Here is a 21764-nt window from a genome sequence, read left to right on the forward strand (position 1 = left end):
TTCTTCTTCTCATTCTTCTTTTCATTCTTCTTCTCATTCTTCTTCTCATTCTTCTTCTTCTTCTTTTCATTCTTCTTTTCATTCTTCTCATTCTTCTTTTCATTCTTCTTTTCATTCTTCTTCTTCTTCTTTTCATTCTTCTTCTTCTTTTCATTCTTCTTTTCATTCTTCTTTTCATTCTTCTTCTTCTTTTCATTCTTCTTTTCATTCTTCTTCTTCTTCTTTTCATTCTTCTTCTTCTTCTTTTCATTCTTCTTTTCATTCTTCTTCTCATTCTTCTTCTCATTCTTCTTCTCATTCTTCTTCTTCTTTTCATTCTTCTTCTTCTTTTCATTCTTCTTTTCATTCTTCTTCTTCTTTTCATTCTTCTTCTTCTTTTCATTCTTCTTTTCATTCTTCTTCTTCTTTTCATTCTTCTTCTTCTTTTCATTCTTCTTTTCCTTCTTCTTCTTCTTCTTTTCATTCTTCTTCTTCTTCTTCTTCGTCGTGCCCTGTGACTGCCCAAATGAGTGAAGTGTGCGGTGATTCTAAGATCGACGGCACTCATCTGCATGTCATACTGACTGTCAGTATTATTTCTCTTCCCCAGCAGACTCCAAGGGCATTTAAATTAAAGGTACAGTGTTCTGCACTAATATAAAGGCTCTCTGAAGCCTAGAAACCCTTTTAATAAGTTAAATTTGCGGCGAATAAATTTGCATCGAATCGAATTTCTCCCGCAAATTCGGCGAATCAGCCGAATCGAATTTTTGAATAATTCGCTCATCTCTAGCTATTATGTTGGTTTTCAGCATTGAAGGCAAATGGCCTTTACCTCTCTATAACTAAAGTAGAACTCTATTTAAAACCAAAAATACATCAATCCATAATTTATCTGTATCTTCTTTTTGGTGTTGGGAAATTACACAATGGCCCATTGTTCCACACCAAATTTCATTATGTAGTAACTAATAAATATTAAACCATCTTGCTTCTATATATCATGCACTGGGCTGTAATCACACACCTGCATAGTTTTATACTAAATGTTATATTTATCAGGTATTCCTAGATTGGATATATTTCAAATATCTCACAGTACATAGCCTCTTGGAAATGAGTAGATTTGACAGATAAAACCAAAAACAAAATAGGTCTGTTTAGTCCAGTTTTAGAATTTGTTGCATTAAAGGTGAAAATATAAGAGCATAAAAGTGACTACAGACTCACCTTTCCTGATGGCTAAATGTCCAATGATCAAACACTGAGAAAACTTTCATAATAAATCCATACTTTCCAAATGATTTCCATCCTTTGACCTGCACCTATTACAGGATATAGTAGTGATACTATGGAGTTGACCAGGAGGATCCAGTAAGACACTGCAGGATACTTAGGAGATTGACACTCCTGAAAGTGTCTGTTTTCATGCAAACTTCAGAAGATATTTTCCAGACTGAATTGGAGTTCAGTAAGGCAGCAGAAAAGGTAAGTATTTACCATCTTTTTCTATAAGGGGGTGTTCATTTAAAATCATTACTTTAGCAACTGGGTCACTTTAACCAAGACACCAGTATTTTATAATGGACAGAATGAGGATTTTAATTCAGAAGCCTCTCGGCTGATTCAGCAGTCAGCATGCCCTTCAAACTTTGAAAGAATTACTAAGTAAACGGATTGATCTTTACTGCTCCCGTATGAAAAGGTGACAGCTAACTGATGTTTCATTGTAAAAGATATTAATTGCAATCAGAATAGTTGTAGCAATATAAAGAAAACATTAAAGAAGCTTTGATGATATGTCTCAGTCCCTTAGTCTCAAGGGACCCGCTCAGAATCTTTAGATGACATAAGATATGTGTGCTGTGATAAAATATGCATCAGTGAAAGTTTAGAGTTTTTTATATGACATCAAAAAGTATTCTTCCATTTTAGTATAATCATTAAATCTATTAGATTGTGCTATGATAATATGGTGAAGTTCATGGAAGTATAATCCCTACATACTTAGCTTTTGGACCTTGTACATTAAATTGTTGAATGCTTGTTAATCTACTTTATTGAACAGACAGACTTATTTACATTCTTACAGTTTCACTGAGTTAAGTTGAACTACAGCACCAATGCTAGTCAATATTTCATTTATGGTACATTTTATATGAGATGGATAGAAAAACGAATTCTTCAATATGGTGTTTATGGTATTTGGCTGATGTACATGGTATTTACTAAAGGCAAATAGGTTGTTCACTTTACAAGGGAATCGTCTCTTAGCTTAGTGAATTTGATGAAAATTCACTTTGCAAAAAATACCCAGTAAAACCAGGCAGAGGATTGAGCACTTATGTGTCATGTTCCGAGAAGAAGTACACTATGGGGTTGATTTACAAAAGGTAAAAATACTGATCACTAGGTAAGGTCAGTTAGGAAAAAATATCCCTTAGCTTAGTAAATGTGGTAAAAATTCACTTTGCAAAGAATACCCAATTGTGTGCAAGAAGAAATACAGTATTATTTGCAAATGATTGGATGATGGAAGTTAGCAGAACGTAACCTCATTCACTAAGCTAAGGGAAAATTCCATTGCAAAGTGAACAGCCTATTTGCCTTAAGATGTGTAACTTCTGTGTGTCTTTGTGTAGTAAACTACAGCATGGAAAGCATTGAACCAGCAATCAACAGATTGCTAGTGCCATGCAGGTCTCCTTCAGACTGTCAGTGAATCTGCTTGCTCGTACATCCCGTACAGGCTAGTCAATACTTCTGACAGGAAGAGTCAATGAACTACCACAGCGCCAAGGTAATTCATTGAGAACTATAAGCTGACAGCTGCTAAGAACACTGTGAATGATGCGGCCGTGTGGGCAGAGCCCTGCATGACCCTGCTGTTTTTAAAAAGTGACAGTCATTAAGGGGAATTTCCTTACGTAATGCTGTCACGGGGGGGTTGGGTGGCAGCTGCAGGATCGGAAACATGTTAGATGTTCCACCCATTTTTATATTAGACACTTAGATATATGGACAAAGCTCACACAAAGAGGCTGCATGACACCCCGAACACTGTGCTTTGGCATGTGCAGTACATTGGCTGTTCACATGTTTGACAATCAGAGGTTACCATGCACAAACAGTGCAAGTCACTCTCAATGCACAATTAGCACCAATTCTTGGAAATTTTTGATTTGTAAATTTCTCAGAAAGCTAATTGTGGTTAAGAGTCACAGCAATTTACTGAATCCCTGGATTCAAGACGTTTTCCTTAGGATAGTGTGGTTGATCAGTGTTCCTAGAAGGTGCTATTCTTGTTTTTTTCCACTATTCTAACAAGCAGCATAGGTCTGGGGAGATGCACAATTAAAAAAGATGCTACGTTACCTTGCCCATTCAGTTTTGTTTAGGACGTTGGGGATGTGTCCTGGATGATAGGTATATTTCCCTGCTAATTGGGTTGTGATCTCTTAAATGGGGATGACTTGTATGCATTTTTGAATATTAGGGGGTTCTCACCTATGTAGAGTGAGAGGTTCTGAGCTAGTCCACTTGGAGAGGAGAGGATTGACTCAGAGTGCTCTCAGGATTGGTAAGCTTTCATTTGAGAGCCAGAATTTGTAGGCTCAGAGAGACTTGTGGGTGGGAAAGAGCCTTCACACTGTGATTACAGTGGATTAAGCCACCTGCAAGACAGGCCTAAAGAGGAGCCGGATGCAGTCAGAAAGAGTCTGAAGTGGAGTGTGTAGCATTGCACAGTGAGTGGGTAAACAGAGAGTGAGCAGTGTGGACAGCTTGTGGCTGAGATTCTGATTAACGTTTGGAAGCTTCCTCCTTGGGACCCTTGAGGCAGCTGGGGATATAGCCCTGTTAAGGGACAAGCTGGTGGGTGGTGATTCAAATGTTTGATTTAGTTATACCAGGAGTATGTACTGTTCTATATTTTTATGCTGAAGGAAGCTGGTTTTGTTTGCCTGGTTTGCAAGTTCAATAAAGACTATTTACTTTTAGAAGTGGCTGGTTGGAGATCTTGGGACCTCCATATTATTGTTTGTAAAGTACCTCCCAACCCCAGTTATACTGCCTCTACTGCTGCTGGAGCTGAGATTCACAGTTTTAGCTGGCTTTGAATGCTGAGGGGAGTAGTGGAGTCACTACCTCAATTATTTCACAATACTCAGGCTTAGCGATTGACTAATAGACCTGAGCACTGTCAAATCACGTGGAGGTCACATACATGCTCCCATACCTAAGGCTGGCTGCAGTGGAGGCAGGAATGGTGTGAGAGTGCTGGTAAAGTCAGTATACCTGGTGAAGGTAAGGGCACCTTACATACTGTCACTTTGCCCTAAATGAGTAAGTATGTACCTGTGATAAAGTTTTAGATAGAGCAAGGTTTAGTTAAAACTCCCGTCAATTGTTTTTGAGGTTTTTTCTTTTATGTTGTCTGTCTCCAGTTGCAGAAATTCCCCATAACTTCCTGTAGTGAAGAGGAGATGAAAGGAAATTTCTCCAAATAAAGGAAGTACCCTCATAGACTATTTTATATCCCCGTGACACCAAAACTAATGTCCCCATTGGAGGACTTCCCCTCTATTCCTGCTCTAGTGACAATCCAAAATTTGGTATTTTCTCGTTCGCAATCAGTGATAATGGTAAACAGGACAGTTTCCTCCTCTAACTTTGCTGCTCAAAACTTTTTGAAAAATGCCTATAGTTAAACTTTAAATTTTCTTATGTATATAACTTAAAAGCAATCACTTTGAAATATCTAGAGCATACTTTGAGTTAAACTACAATTTTCTAAAGCTGGTAAGTAAAGCTTAAATGACAGCTTCTGACTATTGTTCATTTCAAACAATACAAGTATTAGTCATAAGTACTGAGATACTCATGTTACACTTAACAATCCTACATTATGAGATCAGTGTTGCAGATTACAGGCTGAATAACTTAGTGTGGTAGAACATTATGTTGGGGAACACTTACCTACTATATTAGCTTCACAGGATATCAGTATTTCATTCAGCATAGTTCCATAGGTTAGGAAACTTGCCAATGTATTAGATCAAAGGTTTGTGCTGTTGTATGTATGGCAAGTTAGCAGTCTCTAATGAATTTTTATTTTACTGCCAATGAGAATCCTTTAAATTAGTGTTTCCAATGTGAAATGAAAGTAAATAAGTTGAAAGATGCAGAGATCATTGCTAGAAAGGAAGCAAAAGCAACATTTCTTGAATTTCACTGATAATATCAGAAACTTCCTATTTAGAGTGTAGGCAGTGAATTATATTTGCTAAATATAGGCAATCATGTACAGGTTACCACTCACTGAAGCTAAGGTCATAGCTAGCGTGATACACCATCAACATTGTATATGCAGTATGCTGGCTTTGGGACTTAATTTGGCAGCTGGCTTGGTTTATAACCAAACCAACTGCTAAATATGTGGCATGATCCTAGCTATTCATAAGCTCTCTGTGATGGTATCTTATTATGGGTTAGGTTATGTTCACGTCAGATTTTTTTTGCAAAGCAAATGAACAGATTTTCTTAACCTCCCCTGTAGTTTATATTTACTTTCCATCTGCAAAGAGTAATACCTCTTTCCTTTGGGTATGGGGAGCATGTGGCTCACTTCCGTTTTTCCCATGTGGAACCAATGGTTTGATTCCTAATTGGCTGCCCAGGCACCCTAAACTAAACCTCATATGAGGTTGGCCAGAAGATTTTCAGCCCTATATAAGCTCTGAGTGATTAATTGGAGTTTCTGCGCCAAGTGATCACTTGGTTGAACTAGACAGTGGGGGGACAAGAGGAAGGTGATTATGTGCAACTAATTAGGGGCAGGTTCCTTTAACTGCAGATAATCACAGTTAAAGTTACATATTAGGGGGTTAGGTTGTGGGCTAATTGTTGGAAAAGGTGAATTTTAATGTTAAATAGAGAAAAACATGCAAACATTAAAAGGAAGTACAAGTTTAACACTTATCTATGATAAGTAGTAAAATAAATTGGAGGAGATTTACTAAAACTAGTGCATACAGAATAATGTGCAGCTGTGTATAGTAACCCATCAGCTTCTAGGTTTTATTATCAAAGCTTAACCTCTTGACGCCGACGTAACACAAATATGCGGTCCCACAGAACTGGGTTTTTTCCATGTGGCCGCACATTTTCGTACCTGTCTTTGTGCTGGGACTAGCACAAATACCGTGGTGTCACTGAGAGTACTGGCTCCCGTTCTAATGATCGGGACCCGGGACTCCCAATTCTGGGTCACATGATCGCTGTGATAGCCTCTGATTGGCTATCACAGTTATCAGTCACTGTGCAGCTTGGCACCCTTGTTTTTTTTCTCCCTCTATGAATGGAGGAGAGAGATACATGGTATCTCTCTAACTCCTGGCATAGAGAGGGAAAAAAATGTTTGTAAAACAAAAAAAAAAAGATAAGTAAATAAATATTAAAAAATAAATAAATAAATAAAGAAAAAATACCTAGATCAAGGTTTGATCTAGTTCAGTGCCAGGGTTAGTGTTTGGGTCAAGGTCAGCGTCAAAGGTCAGGGTCAAAGGTCAGATTTTTTTAAAAAATTGGTATCAGTGTCAGTGTCAATGTCAGTGTCAGTGTGTTTTAGGTAAATAAAAAAGACAAAAGCAAAATGTGCACTATTGTTTCAGGGCGGTACTACGGGTACAAACAACACATAACAAACACATATATGGTATTGCTGCGATTGTCCGGAGCTGGATAATTTATTTTGGGTTGTTGTTTGGTGGTAGGTTATGCTAGTAACAAGAAACACACACCTAAATAAAAAAATTATTTTTTTATTATTTTGGGCCAGTTTTCCTTTGATAATAAAAAAAAAATCAGGAGATATCTATTACCATTTACTACCAAATGAAAGCCCAATTTGTCCTGAAAAAAATGCGGTATAATTCACCTGGATGTACAAAGTAGTTGTGATGATATGTACGGTTTTACTCAGACGTGTCAACATTTCAAAATTGTGCTTAGGCATTTAGATTTGTTTTACCCTTAGGCGTGAAGGGGTTAATTGACGAAACTGAAGTTAGAAGCTTACTATACACAGCTACACATGATTATGTGTGCACCAGTTTTAGCACCCCCTTCATTGTTTCTAGGGCTTAAACATACATTTTTGCTCTGGGCTGGTATACCCAATGATTTCTTTGTTATTTTTTTCCAAAAGGTTCATAAATCTGAGATGCGTCAAATTGAGGCACATCAAAATTTTAAAGAGTATCATAAATGCTCTTTATCAATTCCTCAGAATCTGTTATGGCAACCTACTGGTGTATTGTAGTGATTAAAAGCTTTCAGCACTATGTAAATAAACAATTTGTTAAATTGTATTTTCCTTGGATATTAGAGATCACTTGAGATTTCTTGAATATGAGGTCAGATTTATAAACGAGAATAATGCAATTAACTAAATACATTCATTATGCATCTGTTTGTCTAATCTCATTTCCCAAGTCACAAGGCTGAAGGTGGATGCTTTTGAAATGTAAAATCATTGCTCTGAATGTTAGCAGTAGGACTGCCTTAAATGTTTACCTACCTGTCGGTCTTAGGATACTCTGGATGCTCGCTGTGTTTGCTAAAAAAGGGATAAGTCAGATCCTCATTATACAAAAATCTAGCAATCAGTAAAGACAAAAACACCCTACAGATTCTATTAAACTAGGCTTAGCATGCCACACTAGAGCAGTAATGTCGAAATCATTGCAAGGAGCATTACCGTATGCTTACAATGCTCATGCAGGCTCACAACCATTCAGTTTTTACACTTTATATAATTTTCTCTGCAGCTTGTGAATTCTTTTCTAAAATGTGTATTATTTGTGAAGCACAATTGTTTACTGTTTATTATATTTTCAAGTACAAAATTTTATATTAGGTATTTAATGTTTTCTCAATAAAACACAAGAACTGTTTCACTGTCAACAGTTACTTTCAATTAACCCTCTAGACCAACCATTCTCAACCTTTTCAACACAGAGGAACCCTTAAAATGACTTTTTACTCTCGGGAACCCCTGCTAAAAATTGCTGTATCTACAGCTCATGATACATTATTGTGATGGTCAGTGAGAAGAATGTTCCTTTCACTTGTGGTCATTGAGAAGAATTACCCCCTTATAGATAGCTAAAAATATCAATGGTGTCAGCGGGAACCTATCTGAGAGGCAGATATTGCTCATTGTTCAAGGAACCCCTAGTAACTCTGGAGGAACTCTGGCTGAAAATCCCTGCTCTAGACACTGCTATACAGCTTAACACTTTTATAAATACAAACACAGTAAACACAGGCAAATTTTCTTGGGCAGTACAGAACAGGTAAAGGACAAGTGGAAGGATTTGTTTTTACTCCTCAGTTTCTCTCCTCCCTCCTTCTTGCTTTTTGCCTTTTTTCCCCTCTCCTTCCCCCTCTCCTTCTCTCTGTTCTGTGTTTCTTTTTTCGTTCTGAATCAATGTGGAAAGCATTTTGGGATAACAGGAATAGAAAAGGAAACTAAAAAAAAGATACTTTGGCTGTGATATATTATGACCTCAAGTTACCAGCAGTCCTCTACACATAGAACACATTTGTCCTCTACCTAAGGGTAGGTTTGGTGTGGATCAGGGGTGGACTGACCATTTGGAAACTTGGGCACTGCCCGAGGGCCCGGGGTCAGTAGGGGACTCCATGAGATGCCCCTGGTACCTTTTTTATAGGTTTTTTGAGTTTGGGCAAGGACAATGGGGGCCCCATGATCCCCTATTGCCCGGGGGCTCCATGAGTTCCATGGTGTGAATGGTGGTCCCAAGGCTCATGATTCCAGTCTGGGATTAACCTTCTATTTTAGCATAAAGTCTCAAGGTTTTTACCTTCATGCATTCTATGCACGGAGGTACAAAACCTTCTGTATGCAGCATCCCCTCCCCCCAGTGTCTCCCAATACTTATCTCAGCCCTATCATGACCCAGAAATATGCACGAGAGCCTCGGCTCTCTGGGCACTCTCGCTCCTAATTGGCTGAGAGAGCAGCCAGAGCCATTGGCTCCCATTGCTCTCAATCACAGCCGATGAGCCAATGAGAACAGAGAGGAGCGGGGCGGAGCTGAGCCATGGCTCTGTGTGAATGAACAGGCAGAACAGTGGCTCTGGAGCGAGCCTACTTGGGTGACTCTATAGCAAGCTGCTTGCTCTGGGGGCACTTGGCAAGTAGGAGGGGCCTGGAGCACCTGCAGGGGACCCAAGAAGAGGAGGATTGAAGTTGCTCTAGCAAAACCACTTGTCAGGAATCTAGGAATGACCAGAAAGGTGTGGACTGACACAGGGAAATGCAGGTTTCAGGTATAGTATAATAATACAGTTTATTATTAGCCACCCAGATATATATATAAATGCACAGTGAACAAACCAACCTTCCACTAATCTTAGTAGGTGCAGAAACACAGGCGTAGTCAGGGCTGGAGAGGTGGAACGGTCAGGCCGGCCGTAGGGTTCTGTAATGACCGTTTGGTGGTACCTCTAGCGGTCCTCAGGACAGGATTCCCCAGGGCGCGGATTCTAAGTCCCAGTCTGCTTATTCACCAGGGCCCCTGATGGTGGGGATGGACTTGGAGCAGACAGGAACCAGGTCGCGGCCCCTGAGTACACCTGCTAGTGGTAGAGGGATCCGCCAGAGGTATGTGCAGGTAGAAAGCCTGATGTGAAGAGGCAGAAGGTGTGAGCAGGGACGGCTGGATCCGTGCAGGATGGATGGATGGCAGAGTAGTTAGCGTGGTCAGACGGGCCAAGTCAGCAACGTGCGGGCAGCAAGGTACCAAAGGAGCAGGCAGAGAATGGTCAAGGTCACAAGCCGGGTTCAGTAACTCACGGGCAGCGCGGTACAGGGGATCAGGCAGAAGGATGGTCAGGCAAGCCAGGGGTTCAACAGGAGACGGTCAGCAGAGGTCAGGATCAAGCCGGGTCAGCAACGAAGCAGGAACACAAGATACCAGGTACAGAGGCTCATGGGAAAACATACACCAAGGCCCAGATCACAGGCCTGGTCATGCCTTAAATACACCTTTCTGCAATCAGCCCCAGGTTTGGCTGATTTCACATGTGAGCTTCTGGCTGCTGAGAGCACCCGCTGGTCAGCTCTGGTACTGCAGCCCACACGGCAGATGAGTCCCACCACCAGTGCTGAGTCCATTCCTGACACCACTGCACAGAGCAGGTAAGTATGACATGTTTGTTATTTTTAAAATATGCCTTTAATATCACTTTAAGATTCACAGAACCTAAGGAAGTGGGGGGTGGATACCCACAAAATGCTTCATAATTATTAAATTTTTTCCCCCCGAGTGGAACCTAATTTCCATCTGGGGGCCTTACTGTTGAATACAGGGAAAATACATAGTGATTGACTGTGAAACACATGGAAATATGTTTTATGTACTGTATCCATATTATAATATACCTGTAAAACCTATGGTACTACATTCACATCACACTTGTTTTAACTTTTTTATAATAATAATAATAATAATAATAAAAAAGGTTCAGTTTTGACAGTAGGGCATATTTTCCAGTACAGTTCTTGGCACATTTAAAGTCTCATAACTAGAATTATATGTGTTTGTATGTATCGATCCTAGGGATGTTGGTGCCTATCCACACAATCCAGGCAGCAGATATATATAGGATTAACTCTTTTCTAGTAAACTCTGAATTTAACCGTTTCATAACTAGAGGTCTTTGATGCAATAGTATATGTCAGTTACCTTGACAGGTAAAATTTTTTTACATATTTTAAAGATGTATAAGGCTTTTATTTGGCACATTGAATTTTAAAAAATAGCATGAGCTTTCTTTTTTTTTAATATAGGTTGACTAACAAACAAATGGTTAAAAAATATATTTCTTTAAAAAATGCAATATTTAAATTTAGGATTGCATCTTCCCATTGCAGTATTAAACAGAGACACACAGCCATCTTTAGGCTGATGTGGCTTCTGCAAACTGTGAGGTTTGTTTGCAAACAAACCTGAGAGCATTCTTGTGATCACTAAGGCTACATTGACACCTGTAATTTAGGCCAGTGTGAATTGCAGCTACAAGAATCTTCTGATTTCTGCTGCTTCTGTGAGTATCTAGGTGCTGCCCCTGGCCTTGTTCACTATAATGACAGATTGCCTACAACCTATTCACTGCTATCTGCACAGCCAGAGATTAGCTGCAGTAATTGCTATTGGATGCACACAAACTGCATCCAGCAGTAATCAATACAGTAAATAGCTAGCTGTGAGGACAGCGAGGAATAGTTACAGCCCCCAGTGACCTGTCATTTTAGTGAAAGGGGCTGACAGGGGCGGACTGACAACTCATGGGGGCCCCGGGCAATAGGGGATCATGGGGCCCCTGTGTCCTTGCCCAAACTCAAAAAAGCCTATGAAAAAGGTACCAGGGGCATCTCATGGGGCCCCCTACTGACCCCGGGCCCTCAGGCAGTGCCCGAGTTTCCAAATGGTCAGTCGGCCCCTGGGGGCTGATGGATGTACCTAGCCACTCACAGCAGCAGCAAAATCAGAAGATTCCTGCCGCTGTCATTTGCACTTGCCTTGATTGCCTCTGTGAATGTAACCTAAAGGCTTAATGCATACAACATTAACATAAGAATAATCTTTTTTAGCGGTGTGACACTGTAAGCTTCATATTTTATTGGACTTGTTTTGGTGGCTTTGTGAATTGAGGTGTTTTTTTATATCATAGTCATAGACAGATAGTCGTTTTTTGGCAAAGTGATTATATGATTGGGGATCACACTGATTGTTTTCTATTTGTAGGGATCAAAGCAGTTAAATACAGCATCATTGTCGAATGGTGATCATATAATAATTATCAAATGGAGAACAGAGATTTATCTAAAAAAATAGTTAAAACTTTAATGTTTTTAACTTTGTATGGCATATGAAGGAATTATTGCTAATTCCAGAAGGAGAAAATATTTCAATTATTTAGTGTTGTCTTGTCTGTGACTCCATTAAAGAGATTTTCTTCATCTCTGATCCCTAAGACATAAGAACAAGAAATGGGAGTACTGGGGTCACCAGAACAGAGAGGCCACAGCTATTCCCTCAACATAGCACAAAACGTAAGAGACCTCTATTTTAAATATTGTATGGTGCCTACTTTTCTCAGTAGTATTTATTCTTGGGTTATTTTCATGTTTTGGCATTTGTGTAAAAAAATGCACCTTGGTCTAAAAATGATTATGGACACCATTTCTTCTAGGCCCTTTAACATTATCCATGCAGTGGCTAAAGCAGACATATAGGGTGTCAGTGCATCAGAGCCTATAGGTACCTATAACCTTTGGCGCACAAAGCAACCCATCTTTACTAGAAACATCATTTTTTACAAAGAACAAAGAATATTAGTGCTCTTAATCTGGTCTATGCAATGCTTAAAAATCTAATAAGAGATGACCACAGCTATCTTAATGATGATAAAAAAATATTTCGCTGGTACAAAGGAGAAGCTGCTTCTATGCCACTGCTGTCTATGCACACATGCCTTCAATGCTTAATGTAAAATCCTGCCCTGCGTAAAATAACGTATAAAATATATGAAAACAATGAATATCAAGAGTGAAAAATTTGGTCTGGTCATTAAAGATTACACCCATTCCACCCACACCAATTACACCCATTCATAGACACAGAGGGGTTTATTTATAAAGCTGGAGAGTCCAAAATCAGACTCCCTTCTGCATAGAAACCAATCAGCTTCTAACCTCAGCTTGTTCAATGAAGCTTTGGCAATGAAACCTGGAAGCTGATTGGTTTCTATGCAGAAGTAAGTCTGATTTTGCACTCTCCAGCTTTAGTAAATAAACCCCAGAAAGTCTTACCAGCCCTCTGCCCCCACCCCAATATAAATGCCTTAAAAAAGCACATTGGTCAACAAACATTCCCACCAAAAAATACTTACCTCAGGCTCCACTTATAATGCTTTCAGGGGGTGCAAATGATGTCAACATGCCTGCCACAAGAGCTAGATGCTTTAACATCTGTGAGAATACAATAGTTTGTTTTCATTGGATCTCTGTTTTAAAAAGTAAACCATAGTATCCTCCTTTCATTGTAAATGATTATCATTCCATTCATTATAATTTGTTATCATTATACACACCACAAAATGTATTTAAACAAATTACCCAAACACTGGAAAATGATGGTAGATCATCACATCTATCCTTCCTCCATTCCAATGATAATCCCCTCATAATGGTGCTTAGTATAAGTATATTTGGTACATAAGTGTATTTATGGCTTGTTACATTGAACTGGACCATTAAATAAACAACTAAGCACTCAGCCAGAAAATCATTCAGAAAGCTAACAAAAAAGCAAATTCACTTTAGTTGTGCTAGATTCCCATCTGTTAGCTTAATCTCTGTAGCATGTGCTAGGATATTAGATTTTTTTTTCTTTTCCAATTGAATTTAATCAGATTTGCTTGCATATCATGTCAAACAGAACAAGTAAGGATTTATTTTGAATCTAGAGTATTGTAAGCTAAAGAGAACAAATTCTTATCAAGATAAACTACAGCATGGCATCAACATTTTTTCCTAAATGAATGTAAAATATTGCTTTAAGAATACATTTAAAAAGAAGTTGATGTATTTTACAAAATATATACTGTACTTATGGGTTTTCACTTTAAATTGCTTAACCCTTTGAGGACCAAGGGACGTATTTGTCCCATGTTTTTAACTGCGTGTATCATCTGATTAAGAACTTAAAACTCTTTTTTTTTTTGGTTTGAGTCAAAATATTAGTTCTTATCAACAAACAACAAATGGATCTAGCTTTTTGCCAGTTATTTCATGAAATGGCTTAGTTACAGCAACTGAAGTGTATGAACTTTAAAAACAAAAAAATTGATTCTTTTGGCGTTCCAAAATCTTATGGTCCTCAAAGGGTTAAAACAAAATTCCTTCTGTTGAGTATTAATAAGATTGGTATCAGCTCATCGCTGGTAGAAATAATTGTTAGGCATTGCCCTTCTAAGAAACGTGATTGAGGAGGAATTTATCAGCAAGCTATATTCCTTCTGAATGGTCACATCCAGTATAATGTAATAGAATTATCCATGGCCGGCACTCACATGGTAACATAAGCATACATTTACAATTTACATTTTCTGATAAAAGGTATGTGTGACATTATCTATAAAATGTTATTCACATTTTATTATGTTACATGATTATTCTGAATTAAATAAGAGGAGAAAAATCTGTACTTTAAAAATGTTGTGCTTCAAGCTATTTATTGACACATAGAAATAATGCACAATTGGCTCTGTATATTTCTGGTTTTTATAACTTATTGGTTTATATGGTAATGCAGGGCACAGTTGGAAACACTCAAAAGATATATGACTGCAGTACAAGACTACAACACTCTTGCTTTTCTCCAGGTTATCCTGTATTGCAATTTGGGAGTGCCACAGCAGGTTGTTGAGGATTCACATTACAATGTGGGGTTCCTTGCAGTGCCAACTTTTAAAACCCAATTTAACTTTCAGTTTAAATCAGTTAAATAAAGGTCCATCATAACAAGTGTGCAAAGTCACATAGCTTATTTTCCTTAGAAAGCTGCCACAGAGTAAAAGAGCCGGCAAAATGGTTAGCACTTCCACCTGACAGTACTAGGGTCATTGGTTTGAATCCCAGCCACAGCACCTCCAGTTTGCATGTTCTCCCTGTGCCTGCATGGGTTTCCTTCGGGTACTCAGGTTTTCTACTACACTCTAAAGACATGCTGGTAGGTTAATTGGCTCCTGTCTAAATTGGCCTTAGTATGTGTATGTATGAATGTTAGGAACCTTAGATTGTACGCCCCTTGAGGGTTAAGGACTAATGTGAATCTACAATATATATAAAGCACTGCATAAATTGACAGCGCTATATAAGCACCTGAAATAAATAAAAATAAATAAATAATAAAATAAGAGCCTGTCACCTGCCAGCATTCTGTAGAGAAGGTCCCTTGCTCTCCCCATGGAAGCAGTTATATCTTTGCAGTGGTCCAGCATAAGCACTTAGTCAGAATCAAAGCCAGTGGTGTATTTAGGTTTTGCGCCGCCCTAGGCAACACAAAAGTTGCCCCCCTGCAGAGAGAGCCTGACATTGACCAACAACACCCCTGCCCCCCACCCAAAAGAGCCTTCAACTACCATTGCCCCCATACACCAGCCACCATCCCACATGGCGAGAGAGATAAAGACACTCACCTTCACAGCTCCAGCCATCCCAGAGAACGAGAGTCAGGCTGTGCATACGCCATGAAACCCACAGCCTCTCTCGGGACCCACCAGGTCCCCATGCCATGTGTGTCCCATTTTCCGTCCCTTCGAGGGGCAGTGCAGCCCTCCCCTGAAAAATGCCACTCTAGACAAATGCCTTGTTTGCCTTGTGGTAAATACACCCCTGATCAAAGCTCTCCAATCAGCAAAGAGTATGAGCTTTGCTGATTGTAGAGCTATAGGTCTAACTTGACAGGAGTTGTTTCAAACCTCTGCAGAAAGATAGCTGCTTCCAAACTGAGAGCAATAAAGTTCCCTGCGTGTACTGCAGAAATGTATCAACAAATAAATAGTGCAGTCTCTGGGGCCAGTTTGGTCATATGTACAATAACCTATGTAGTTAATATTCTTGGGAGGAAGGTAGAGTGCCATGGAAAATCCCATGGAAATGTATGCTGTACATACAGCCTTTAGGCAGAAACCAAGTCAACTAGAATTCAAGCCAGGGATCGAGCTGTAAGGTAACACAATTGCTAACCACTGCTGTTTCAAAGTGAATACTCAGGTTTTATCACGTCTTCTAGCTCCCATGGCTTTAGTTTTCTGTGGTTGTTGGTTGACATTTAGTGCCACTGCTTAACTTACTGTTAACCTTTATCTCCAAGTCTTTTCCCATATGTATTCCATTCAGTGTAGCTGGGTAATGTTTTTTCCACAACCTTTATTCATGGCCTTACATTTGTGGACATTATATTTTATTGGCCGGTTATCTTCCCAATTTTTCCAACATCTTTTTTGTAATATACCACTATGATGCTCAGTTCTCCAAATCTACTTAATTTTGGATAATGTGTTGATAACCAATTATTAATACTTTTTCTCCTAGTTCATTCTTCTCTAAATTCTTTACCAGACTGTTAGGACAAAGAGTATCAAATGTGTATTCAAAAATCTAAATATTTCACAGCAGTAGAATTTCCAGCACCCAAATTTCTGTTGGTAAAAGGCAGTGATGAGTTAACTTAGCAAAGTTTACTTGAAGAAATTAGCAAATCCCTAATAGAGCAATCAAACTTTGTCTATGAGAGCCAAATCTTGTTAATATTTTCTGGCCTTTTTCAAGGTAAGTTTGCTACTTTTTTGCTAAAATGGTCATGGGTAGCTGGGCACTGACACTGGAAGCAATGCAAACTTTTTTTTTTTTTTAAACTAAACTAAACTCTAAGCAGCTAAATATTTTATTATAATTAGTATATTGTATATATGGGATAAAACAGGTACTCTTAATACCTGAATATGTTCACATTTGTTTCCCATAAACACGTACACAGCAGGTCTTAGATGAAACTGCAGCAGGGTGAGCCAATTTAGTTCTACTACATTAGACAATGCTGTTAGGCTAGCAATGGAAGTGTGCTGAAAAGGACGAGAGAGCTAATGTAAGCTAAATATTCCTTTATATTCTTTTGTACTCCCAAAGTAAGCATTAATGAAAAAAGTTAGCCAGATGACCTTAAGAGAATTCATTTGAATTGTTGTGACAAAAAACATCCTTCCCAAAGGACCGCACTTATGTTATCTAGTATGTTTCTTCTGTGTGCTTCCAAATTAAAGTGCAAAATTCTTAAAGTGGGTAGTGTGGAATAACTGCCTGATTACATTTTCTGTGTTTGTATTCATATGTAAACCATTTGTATTGGCTTAAGGGGCTTGTAAAAATAATTTGTTAATCAGCACTATTCCTTTGGGAATGTGTCTAGTCTCTGCTCACATACAGTTGCAAGAAAAAGTATGTGAACCCCTTGGGATTACGTGGAGTTTTGCATGAATTGGGCATAAATAGTGCTCTGAACGTCATCTAAGTCACAACAATAGAAGAACACAGTCTGCTGAACATAATACTACACAAACATTAGATGTTGCCATGGTTTAATTGCACATAACATGTAAACATTCACAGTGCAGGGAGGAAAAAGTATGTGAGGCCCTAGCTTAATGACTTCTCCCAGAGCTATTTGGAGCCAGGAGTGAACCAACCTTGACTCCAATCAGTGTGATGATATTGGATGTGTTGCTGACAGCTGTCCTGCCCTTAAAAAACACACCTGTTTTGGGTTTACTGGTTTCAAGAAGCACTGTCTGATGTGAACCATGCCTCGCAGAAAAGAGCTCTCAGAAGACCTATGATCAAGAATTGTTGACTTGCATGAAGCTGGAAAGGGTTACAAAACTATCTCCAAAAGCCTTGATGTTGATGTGTCCACGGTAAGACAGACTGTCTACAAATGGAGAAAGTTTAGCACTGTTGCTACTCTCCCTAGGCGTGGTCGTCCTGTAAAAATGACTGCAAGAGCACAGCGCAGAATGCTGCATGAGGTAAAGAAGAATCCCAGAGTGTCAGCTAAAGACCTAGAGAAATCTCTGGCACATGCTAACATTTTTTTGACACATCTACAATAAGGAAAACATTAAACAAGAATGGAGTACATGGGAGGACACCACAGAGGAAGCCATTGCTGTCCAAAAAGAATATTGCAGCACGTTTGAAGTTTGCAAAAGAGCACCTGGATGTTCCACAGCAGTACTGGCAAAATATACTGTGGACAGATGAAACCAAGATTGAGTTGTTTGGGAAGAACACACAACACTATGTGTGGAGAAAAAAAGGCACAGCACACCAACATCAAAACCTCATCCCCACTGTAAAACATGGCGGAGGGAGCATCATGGTTTGGGGCTGCTTTGCTGCCTCAGGGCCTGGACGGATTGTTGTCATTGATGGGAAAATGAATTCCAGAGTTTATCAAGACATTTTGCAGGAAAACGTACGACCATCTGTCCGCCAACTGAGGCTCCGCAGAGGATGGGTGATGCAACAGGACAATGACCCAAAGCATACAAGTAATTCAACAAAACAATGGCTGCAACAGCACAGAATACGCCTTCTGGAGTGGCCCAGTCAGAGTCCTGACCTCAACCCGATTGAAATGCTGTGGCATGACCTTTAGAGAGCGATTCACACCAGACATCCCAAGAATATTGCGACACTGAAACAGTTTTGTAAAGAGGAGTGGTCCAAAATTACTCCAGATCGTTGTGCAGGTCTGATCTGCAACTATAGGAAACATTTGGTTGAGGTTATTGCTGCCACAGGATGGTCAACCAGTTATTAAGTCCAAAGGTTCACATACTTTTTCCTCCCTGCACTGTGAATGTTTACATGTTATGTGCAATTAAACCATGGCAACATCTAATGTTTGTGTAGTATTATGTTCAGCAGACTGTGTTCTTCTATTGTTGTGACTTAGATGACGTTCAGAGCACATTTTATGCCCAATTCATGCAAAACTCCACGTAATCCCAAGGGGTTCACATACTTTTTCTTGCAACTGTATGGTCCTCAAACCTTCAGATGGAAGCCTAAGCAATATACCTGTAGTCTCCATTATATGTATTGTTGCAAAGCCAGTTGATTTCCTAGAGAACACAAGTTATCACATATTATGCTTTTATATTCATCTTGGCAGCATACCTTCCATTCAGTTTATATATTATTTTTTTTTATTATATGTATGTTCAGTCTTTTAAAACAGTAATATCGAGCTGGTGGTTTGAACAGGCATTCAGAATATAAACATGGCTAACTCTATATAATAAGCTTTTCTTACATTTGCAGACTGTTTATTCAGAATTATTTGTGCTACATTTTATCACATTCACTATCTTTAATCAAATCACTAGGATTTTTTGCATATACTGGATGAATATAAGAGGTTGAACATAATTAAATGGTATAATTAGTTCATTGGTGTGCACTGACTCAACCAATAATAACCAATGATAGATTAGCGATTATTATTCTGTCTTCTTTGAACTATTAAAAACTAGTTACTTTGGGTTTTAGCATGCTGTAGCCATCAGTGCTTTCAGCAATCTAGCTATGGGACACAGTAGGGCATTGCAGACATAGTTGTTAAACTACTGCAAACAATGGAAAGGTTATTGGCTTAGTTGGAAATTTACATTTGTTAGCCTACAGTCTTTCTGCTCAAGAGCGGTTTCTGGAATTTTTTCAGTTACATACATAGACATTTAGGCCTCATGCACACAGGGCATTTTTGCAGCCACTATCAGGGTATCAGGGGCATCAGGCTTTTTTTTTACAGCTTTCAAATGCCCCTCTATGTTATCCTATGTGTCCTCAAATGCCCCTCTATGTTATCCTATGTGTCCTCAAATGCCCCTCTATGTTATCCTATGTGTCCTCAAATGCCCCTCTATGTTATCCTATGTGTCCTCAAATGCCCCTCTATGTTATCCTATGTGTCCTCAAATGCCCGTCTATGTTATCCTATGTGTCCTCAAATGCCCCTCTATGTTATCCTATGTGTCCTCAAATGCCCGTCTATGTTATCCTATGTGTCCTCAAATGCCCCTCTATGTTATCCTATGTGTCCATGCACATATAGACTTCTAGCAGCTTTTAGTAGCAGTAGATTTTAGGAGCTGTGAAAAAAAACCCAGGGCCAGCGCGTTCTGAAGTGGCAATTTTGCAGCTGTAAAAATGATTGATGTGCCTAAATGCATGAAAACGTGCCACGTTTAGCCACATCATGCGTTTTCCAGTGCTAGTAAAGTGATTTGTCACTGTAACAAAACCCAACCCAGGAAATTCCTGTCCTTTACATTACCCAAGTGTCCTTTGCTCAGCCGTGTGGTTGTGAAGAGGAAAGATGGCAGCAGATGTGTCCCAGACAGAGCTGATCTCTGCTGTAGAGGCCCATGCAGGGTTGTGGGATGTTTCTCATGCCCTCTACAATGACCAGATAAGGAAAGCAAAGCTATGGATGGACATTACCTCAGTCTTAACTCCAAACTGGGACCGATTGACTACTTCACAGAAAAAAGGAAAGAAGTAAGTCCATGATACAAAATGCATGATATGTTTGTTGTAACGTTACAGAAGATTGCAGATTAACCTTTTCCACATTTGTGGGTTTTTTAGCCCAGATACTGAGCAAACACTGGAAATCCCTGTAGGATAGGGTTAGGAGGGATCTCACGGAAGAAGAGAAGGCCATGCGCAGTGGGGCGCCAGCTCCGCAGAAGAAGCAGTATGTTTACCACAACAATTTGCTATTTCTCTGGCAATCAATGAAAACACACGAGAGTAGGTTTTTTTTCTTTGTTAATCTTTTTTAATCAATTTTTTTATTATGGTTTTTTTTTTGCTAATGTTCTGCAGAAATTTTTGTGGTTTTACATGAGCGATGATTTTTTTTTATTGCTAATTTTTCTGCAGCAATCTGTGTTTAATATTATTCAGTAGTATTTTTTCTTTGGTTTGCTATCTGCTGTTATCTGCAGCCTTTTGGTAACATTGCTTATTTTTTGGGGGAAAAATATGAGATTGTTATTTTTTTGGATAATTTTTTCCTTTTTGTGCTTTTTTTTATTTTTACATATCCTACTTTCTTCTTTTTGGAACAATGTAAAACATCCGGGATGAAAGTGAGGCGGAGGAGGCAGTAGATCCAGATGAGCTGGCACAAGTGCTTGTGGAGTCTAACACAAGTGCTTCAGGCAGCAATGATATTTTCCCCCGTCCAGTAGCTGACGTCACTGATGACTCACCGTGTCAGGTTAGCATCTATCTATCTATCTATCTATCTATCTATCTTGAGCCACCACCATCCATCTGAGGATGTGTCGTTGCCCATGGACGTGGACGTAATCAGTGTCAGAGGGGGAGGGGACAGTTTCAGCAATGAAACCAAGGACAGGGTACTAGCGCTGCTGCAGGAAATGCAGCAGGAGGGGTGCAGTGTGGATGTCTTTTTAGATCCATGCAACCGACGCACCTGCCTTTGCCGCACTTTGTACCATTTCCTATAGGACATTGGAGTTAACCCGGAGAAGCAGTGCATGGATAGAAACACAGTTTACTGTAGGTCTGCCAAAATAAGTGGTGGCTCACCACCTCTCCATGCACTGCTTCACATAGTCCCTAAATGCACTCTGGCCCTGCAGCAGCGCTATTGTCATCCTCTTACTACCAGCCCCCTCCTCAATGATAGCCTCCGTTGGCCCAGTCCTCCTTTAATCATCCCCAGTCCCCGCGAGATTATTTTCTGGCTTCTCAAGTCCTACCTCCTTCCTACATTTACACTGATCCATCGTCCTCCTCATTCTATGGCCCCCAATCCCAACCTGAATTTGTTCCAGCACGTATGTTGTTATCCAGCTATTCCTAAACCAAACCCTCTTTCTACTGTCTCCAATCCCCAGGTGTAATCCAAGCAGAAAATTCTTCCACCCAGCCCATCTACCACCAGCTCTAATATCTCATACCAGTTTCTTCAGTAATTTCTGTTCTAAATAAAGTCATTGAAAAATGATATATCTTCTTGTGTTTTCACACTTTTTTTTTTTTGCTCTGATGAACTGTATGTACTTCAGTGTGGGGTAAACATATGCAG

At 39.4% G+C, this 21764-nt stretch overlaps 1 protein-coding gene across 2 annotated transcripts in view; it reads left to right on the forward strand.

Moving 5' to 3' along the window:
• Positions 1-21764, forward strand: part of CDH20 (cadherin 20) — a 472975-nt gene that overhangs the window by 96318 nt on the left and 354893 nt on the right. The gene's annotated exons all lie outside the window — the stretch shown is intronic.

This window comes from Staurois parvus, unplaced genomic scaffold (assembly GCF_062004578.1).
Source record: "Staurois parvus isolate SC_StPar_1 unplaced genomic scaffold, SC_StPar_1.0 ptg000153l, whole genome shotgun sequence".
NCBI lineage: Eukaryota > Metazoa > Chordata > Amphibia > Anura > Ranidae > Staurois > Staurois parvus.